The sequence below is a fragment of the Eublepharis macularius genome, chromosome 11 (genome assembly GCF_028583425.1).
Source record: "Eublepharis macularius isolate TG4126 chromosome 11, MPM_Emac_v1.0, whole genome shotgun sequence".
Lineage (NCBI taxonomy): Eukaryota > Metazoa > Chordata > Lepidosauria > Squamata > Eublepharidae > Eublepharis > Eublepharis macularius.
Window position 1 is genome coordinate 34,186,870 of NC_072800.1, and position 8,413 is coordinate 34,195,282.

Below are 8,413 nucleotides of genomic sequence, written 5' to 3' on the forward strand. Positions count from 1 at the left end.
GCAAAGTAAGAGGATTGTGTTGTTTTCGCAGCATGGAACAGTTCTAGGTTGTTGGATATTATATTGAAACTTGTGTTTGCACCTCTGAATAAATCTTTAACTCTGCCATTTAACAACTGCATTATTATAATATTTAAGGTAATATTTAGTTATTTAAATATTTATATTCCACCTGTGTCATACAATCAAAGCAGCTTACACATTTCAGCACAATAAAATATAATACCATGACTCAAATGCTAAAAACAGCCAACCCGTGCAATAGAGGTGACCTTTCAAGGATCTCCAGCCAACATTCCAAAGACATAGCCCTAAAAAGTATGAGAGAGAAACAAAGTTCTTGATAACACCATAATTTTAAAAAAATATTTCCCATTTTTTCTCCCTAATCAGGATCCAAAATGCTTTATCACATTCTCCTCCACTTTATCCTCAAAACAACCATGAGGATACGCAGGTTAGGCTGAGAGACTGTGACAAGCCCAGGGTCACCTGGGCCAAATCCATACTTCCCTACCTTCCGCTTTTCATACGCAATAATTGTGCTGGATTCTATCCCGCAATGTCCCAGTCTGTGTTCACATCCCCTCTTTTACTGCGCCAGCATCGTGCTATACTCCGTTCACATCTCTGGGAGAATCATGTGATACGGGGCGGGTTTAGATCCGCCATCGCTGATGACAACATCACGTAGCCTTTTAAAAAAAAAATTAATGCTAGATTTTTGCTATATCGATTTTCTGCTCAATTGCAATGGCGGTGCCACCCCCCATTGATGCCTGCAATTGGTTAATGTTACCACTCAACTATAATTATAGGATAGCGATTTTTCGCTATACCGATAATTTTAATATTAAAAAAAAAACCAGAAAGAGTCAACCTTTGCAGGCACAGTCCGCTTATCAGAAATTACCTAGGCTCTCCTTCAGCGGTGAAACATTATCTACCGGGGGGGGGGAAATGGCACCCCCCCCTTGATGCCTCCACAGACTTTTTACAACACCACTTCCCAAACCGCTTGTAGGTGATCTTCATGAATTGGATTGCGCAATAGTGCTAGGAATGCCCCCCTTTTAAAAAATAAACAGGACGGGGGTGCGGGCATGCCTTGGACAGAGTTGGGACCATAAGAATTGCTTGGCAAAGAGGGACGGTGTTCCGGAAAGGCAAGAAACAAGGAAGTGGGGGTGGTTAAGAGGGGGTGGTCTCTTTGGGAACCACTTCTATTTGTTCACATCCATAGTGAGAACTTCGCAGGAGAAGCGTTTGAAAGCGTGACAACCTCGTCTGAGGTGCAGCGCAACAGATCCAATAGAATGGCGGGATTGAGGTAAGAGTATGTGAACAGCCCTCTGAGAAGCGCATAAATAGCAGCAAACTTGAGCTGTGTGGATTTGGCCCTGGCAAGCTTCTATGGCAGAGTGGAGATTTGAACTTAGTTGTCCTGGATTCTAATCCAGTACCCTGACCTCTACACCGTGCCAGTTTTAAATCCCAAGGAGATGATTCCATGTTCCTGATGGAAATTCTCTACAGCCTATAAAACAAAAATGTTGCAGTTAGTGAAGAATAGCCCCCAGGACCCTAAATTTCTATTCCAAGTGATCTGAAATAATACAGTGATCAAATACATCAAAAGCTGCTGATTAACCAAGTAAAGGTAATAGACAAATATCCCTTCACAATTTGCAAACAAAGATCATCCACCACTGCAGTCTATATTCCACTGCTAGGCTGAATATCAGATTGGAAAGGGTCAAATCAAGAAGAATCATTCAGGTATGCTTGAAGTTGCTTTACCACCATACACTCTATCACTACCTTGTATAAGAAAGGAAAATTAGAAACTGGTCTATAATTAGCCAACCCCTTTCATTAGAAGTCTCACCACTTCCTATTTCAGATCTTTGAGAAAATTTCCATACATTAAAGCAGAAATGATTATTTTTGCTGGAGGGACTCATCTCCTGGCAGGATTTAATCAGCGAGGAGAATCAAGGATCATGTTCACAGGCAGTGGCCATCACAACTCTAAGAATCCAGATCCTGATCTGTCAGGCAAAGCAATATGAAATGATCCAAGCAACCTGGAACAAATGAATGTTGCTGACAGGTCTGGTACAGGTCAGATCAGACTCTAAACCAGAGGTACCTAACGTGGTGCCCCTTTCCTGGTGTCTACCAAGTGTTTTCAGAAAGTGAGTGGGGCCAGGTGGAGTTTTGCCAAGCATGGTTTCTGATTGGCCATTATAGATTTGATTGGCTGTGCAGTTTTTTAAAAACATTGCTTTGGCAAAAGCTGCATTTACAGCACAAGGATCTTCAGTGTATGACTAAAGATAAGCTATAGGAGACATTTTGGGGCTATGCCCACCACACTTTGTCCAAATTCCAAATGTGCCCACAGGTTCCAAAAGGTTGGGAAACGCTGCTCTAAACAGACATCCATCCATATAACAGAGATTTTCAGCTTGTAATCTGGAAAAAATATCCCAGCATACTATTGGCACCTCATTTCCAGTGAGTGCAGTTAAAAGACCATCAAAACCACAGGACAAAATTCATCCGACACAATAGTAGCAGAAACAAATGCTTTGTTTGCACCATCCCCACCACTTCATAGGTTGCACTTCATGGGTTCTGTGTTATTTCCAATCTGTTTGGTCCAAGTCTTCTGCAAATGATGCTCTGTTTCCCAGCCAGCTTCCAATCTGCTGTTTCCCTGGAACATCAGGGTACAGACGGTCTATGAGACAGAGGAGAATGGCCCTATTGCCTTCAATGTCCAGGTGTTTCAGATCATTGCCGGGACGAGACTCCCCAACCCTCCAGAGGATTATAGAAACCAATAGTATTCATGAATTACTAAAAGCATCCACCCTAAATGGTACACCACCCCAGATAAAAACATTGCAAAAAAAAAAATAGTTGTATGCAGAATTTGTATTACAATTTTCTTTTTCTTTGGCCATTTCCACATGGCTTACCTTTTGCCGGAACACAGTGTCTTCATGTGCGAAATCGCGCCAGGAAGACGCTGTTATTGCACGAGAACATGCTGTGTTCCGGCAAAAGGTAAGCTGTGTGGAAACGGCCATTTTTTGCATTAGAGGTACATTTTGAGGGTTTTTTTCTGCCCCAAATAAGATCCTAACATGAAACTACAAAATATGAAACTTGTCTAATAATGCAGTTAATAATCTAAATCTAGGCAGATGTCATTATTTCCATTTTTTAAAGATCTTCCTGCAAACCTCACAAACATTTCATGTTCTGTTTGTGATAGCCTCATTTACCGTTCCATGAAAATTCTAACTGATTTGTTTCTTATTTTGATTTTAGTTTTCCTCCGAAGATCATCAGTCACTTTGAAGGCAGAGGGCACTTCTTGACAATTGTTTTATTGCATGAGAGAGATGCATAGCTTTTACTCAGCTGTTGCAGGGGATACAAATGGCTTTCTCAGGGATGACATTCCTTTGGGTGAGAAAATTTGGGTTTTCTGCACTCCCAAAACATCAACAAATATGTCTGTGAAAATATAATTTCCCTATTATCTCCAGCTACCAGTTTTTTGTTTGCTTGCTTGCTGTTTGGAATATTGTACGGATAGTTTAGAATACTGGGTGGACGGCTGTTACTGAAGTGTCATCGGGATCTATTGGCAAGTGCCAAAGAAATCTCTGGTGACAGGTGATGCACTAAACTTTCCCTGCTCGGACCAGGATCAAGATGAGTAGCCGTGTTAGTCTGTCTGTAGCAGTAGAAAAGAACAAGAATCCAGTAGCACCTATAAGCTGAACGTAGTTTGTGGTAGGGTATGAGCTTTCATGAGTCACAGCTCACTTCTTCACAGTTCACTATATCTGAAGAAGGGAGCTGTGACTCATTAAAGCTCATTCCCTACAACAAATTTTGTTCGTCCTATAGGTGCTATTGGACTCTTGCTTTTTTTTACTGCTTGGACCAGTTTGCAAATCCTTTGAAATATGTTTTGGATTTATCTGGATGCTAAGCAATCCTTCCAGCACTCCGGCATAGGAGCACAAATGTATTCTTGAAAACCACAACCATCACCAGAGGAAACCACAATACAGTCATCCCTCTTCCAATATTCAGCCATTTTGTGACCTTCCTCACCTTTTTGTTTGCTCCCTCTTTCCAGTCCTGAAGCTCATAAATCCCTTGCTTTAAAAGAAATGGCAAAGAAACCTCAAGCTATTCTTGCTTGAGTCGGATCAGAATGATTTCTAAAACCCTTGTGTGTCATTCCCATTGAAAAAATCCTAATTCTGCCTCCCCTAGCCCCATGAAATGACCACAATCCATGCTCTGACTACAGGGGTTGCAAGAAAGATGGATAGATAGATGAATGCACATAAACAACAATTGTGTCATGGAGATTAAGGCTATGCCATGACCTCTGCCTCTCCGGGTAAGCCTCCCTTTAATGGAAGCATTTTAGTGCCGTTCCTATAATCATGTACTCAATATAGCCAGAAGGGAGAAATGAAGTGAACTCTGAAATATGACTTCTTCTGCCTTGGAGGGCTGCAATCAACATATATGGAAAAGTAGGATATTGTGCTGGTGAATATATGACATTTCATATTAAGGTTTATTACAATCACCTCTGTATGGAGGGTTGCTTTTTATTGATCTCAGCCTTGAGCTTCAGGGTCAGATGTCAAAGGAACAATTCCTCTCTAAACACACACATACATACACACACACGGGATCATAAATAATTCCCCCTTTATATAGCACAATATTTTGTATGCCATTGGAGATAAAATGAGAGGAAATGAAGGAAAGATGTGTTCATCGAACCACACAGAAATACAGGCCAGTAAAGAGATGGGAGGAAATGGGTTGGGGCTCCTAATTCATGTTTAAATTATGAATGTATGAGATCCATCTTAGTTATTATTTTTCAGAGGCTGCATTGCCATTTGAAACTACATGTAGACTTACCCAGATCAATTGGGAGAGTTTCCAAGAAAATGAAAATGTATCTGGCTTCCTAGGTTTTACTCAATATAAATTCACTTTTTAAAAAATGCATCTTTGAATAGTACTGATCCTCTCTGTGTCAACATGATAAATTAGCTTCACGTACTTGGAAAGGGGGAAAAATAAGAAAGAAGTGTACAACCGAGCGTTTCAATCAAGCCATGCAAATTAAGGTTCAGTTCTAAATAATTTGTAGCTGCAGGGCAAGTCCATCCCCGGGACTGTTGCACAACTTCCTACCTTCATTACCACCACACTGTTTTATCCATTCAGTAAAGCCAGCTACTGGTTAAGTGGCTTTGACTTTTTTCAATAGGCTGAGGCAGTGACATATGCAGAAGTACAGCTGAGCCTGGAAAAAATCACAAAGATTGTTTCATCAGGATGCGTGCTGTGCTCTCAAGCCGGATTGTGAGATGGCAAACAGTTTATTTTAATAAGTTAATGAGCTCTCGTTTGTTTGCCCAAACTTGGATATTAATACTCATGAAAAAAATCAAAGTGTTTTATTTCAACAGAATGCTCCATCTGTAAAACTAGCAAGAGTTGGGCACCAGCCCAAAGGGTAAAATCTTCTTCAGGTAAAATCAAAAGCTTACTGAAAACGTGCAGATATTTAATTATTTTTTAAAGGAAGCCCTAATCAGAGTCCCTCAGTCATTTCTTTCCTTCCTTCCTTCCGTCCTTCCTTCGCAGAGGTATGATGTGATTTTACTGACAAAAATTTTAAACCTGCAAAAGCATCAAAAATCAGAATAATAAAACCACACACTACTAATTCAACATTTCTTTACTAATGCTAATGTAAGATGTCACTGGTGCCTCAGTCCAGCAAAGACTATTTTTCCACGTGACAACTATTTCTAAGTTAAGAGCATAGGAAGACTTCTGCTGGATCAGACCAGTGGTCTGTCTAGTCCATCATCCTCTTTCACGCAGCAGCCAACCAGTTGGTCTTGAGGATCATTGAACCAGGCAGAGAGGTCAAGGTCTCCATCCGATGTTGCCACTTAGTTATTCAAAGGTTTACTGCCTCTAAATGTGGAGGCCTTCTTTGGTTACCATGACTAGTAGCCATGGACCTCTCCTCCATGAATATTTCTAACCCCCTTTTAAAGCAATCTACCTTAGTGGTTATCACCATGTTCATTAGCAGCTTTTTCATTTTATACCAATAATTCTTTGATCTTTTACAGGTATCCCAGGTGCCCTCTGGTGATGGGCAACCTTCCAGAGGTTTGACTGGCGGTAGGTTGCAGGCTGTCCGGCAATCACCTGCTACTAGCAAGCACGTAGGGCACAAGCGCAGCATGTGCACACTCCCAGAGGGCCTGACAGTGTCACTTCCAGAAGTCACGCCATTCTGCCAGCTGCAAGATTGCTCCTGCGCTTTTGCCTGGGACTCCCAGAAGTGACATCATTGCATTGGCACCAGGATGAAGAGCCTCCTGCTGGTGAGTACCAGGTCCCTTCCCCTCCCACTGGGAGGGCATGGGGACCTGGCAACCCTCTCTCTTACTCTGACCTACCACTTTATATAAAATGTAAGCCTTGCAAGCAAAGAAATAGAGTCCATCATCAGTAAATATCCTAGCAAAAGATATCCTTCTCTTCTCGGTTATCTCACCCTGAATATCAGATTTTGCAGATGGATCGTCTTTCTATTGATCACTGAGTCACCATTATAGCCCCAACTGCCTTTCCAAATGTCAGTTGAGATATGCATACACATTATCTGGTGTGGAAAATATTTTGAGTGCAATACTGTTCCTATGCTGATGACCTTCGGCTCCATATCCAAATCTCCTGGCAATGCAGTAGAGGCTGAGCCGCAACCTGACTGCTGTGGTGAAGTGGCTGAGAGCAAACACATTGAAACTGATGGAGATGATGCTGGTTGGGAAGACAGAGGTCTTGAAGTACATCATGCTTCCCACTTTTGATGGGGTTCAGGTGACTTGGTCACCTTGCTAACTTGGTCAAAGATTTAGGGGTTATACTGGACCCAGCACTGCTGCTGGAGAAGCAAATTAATGCAGCCACTAAAAACACTATCTTCCAACTTTTTTCAGACGGCCCCCTACTTTGGCTTGGCTAATCTGGCTACCTGCATCCATGGTTAACATTGAAACTAGACTTCTGTAATGCACTTTATTTAGGTCTCTTCTCAAAAACAATTAGGAAATTCTAGTTAGTTAATAATGTTGTAGCTTGGTTATTATCAAGAACTAGGGAATGCATACATATTACACCCATTCTGCAATCACTCCATTGGCTTTTCATTAGCTACCAGGTTCAGTTCAAGGTACTGACCATGACATGGCCTTGGACCCTTCTATCTGTCTCCTCCTATGCCCCAACACAACAATTTCACTCATCTGAACAGGGCTAGGGCTTTCTACAGGCTCCACCCTGCAAATGGGCAAGATCAACAATTGTCTGTACAAACACATTCTCTGTAGAGGCTCCCACTCTATGGAATGGCCTGCCTGCGAAGGTCAGGAAGGCTCCCACACTTGGGGCTTTCCATAAACTATGTAAAACAGAACTGTTCGGGGGGGGGCATTTTTATAAAGGAATATGGCTGCATTGTAACAGAATGATGCAAGCAGATCGGGTGGGATTGCGGACTCTACTACTACTATGTATTTTCTCTTGCAGTATATTTTTCTCTTGTTCCCACTATATTATAGTTCTACTTAGGAAATACCATTTCTGACATTGTTTAACAAGTCATGTTTAATACTAATGCCTTGTATCTGATTTTTGCAACCCTAGTCTCATTACATGGTTTTGTGGATGTCTTTTCTTCCTGTTGATTGCACTGACTTTCATTATGTAATCTGCCTTGAGTCTCAGCGAGAAAGGCAGACTATAAATAAATAAATGAATAAATAAATAAATCATGAAGCAACTCCCAAGTAATGTGTTTGGTGGGTTGCACTCGTCATCACCCTGCCCAAATAGTGGTTTGGAGTCAATCTTTCCTCACTGAACTGGATCCAATGTTTTCATTCCTCTAAGTCTTTCTTTGACAACAGAAGACCTTCCTGTGATAGAAGAACTCCTTTTTTTATGTGAAAGGAAATCTTTCTCCATTCAAAGCAGATCTAGTGGAAGGGAGTAATTGGATCCAACTCAACATATTCTACTGGAATGGTGCCTAATGCAGGAGAATGACCTTTTGATTATTATCTGTCTTTTGCCGTCCTTGTGCAACTCCTGATGAAGCAGCCTGATTAGTTAATAAGAGCTACTGTAACAAAGTCCTTATCATACGTATACACAGAAACAAATGAATGAGGCAGAGATCATTTGAAAAGGAACATTACTTAAAGAAATTAGTTAAACCTATATTTAGTGATTTGGCTAAGACTTTCGCAACAAATGCATTAATTGT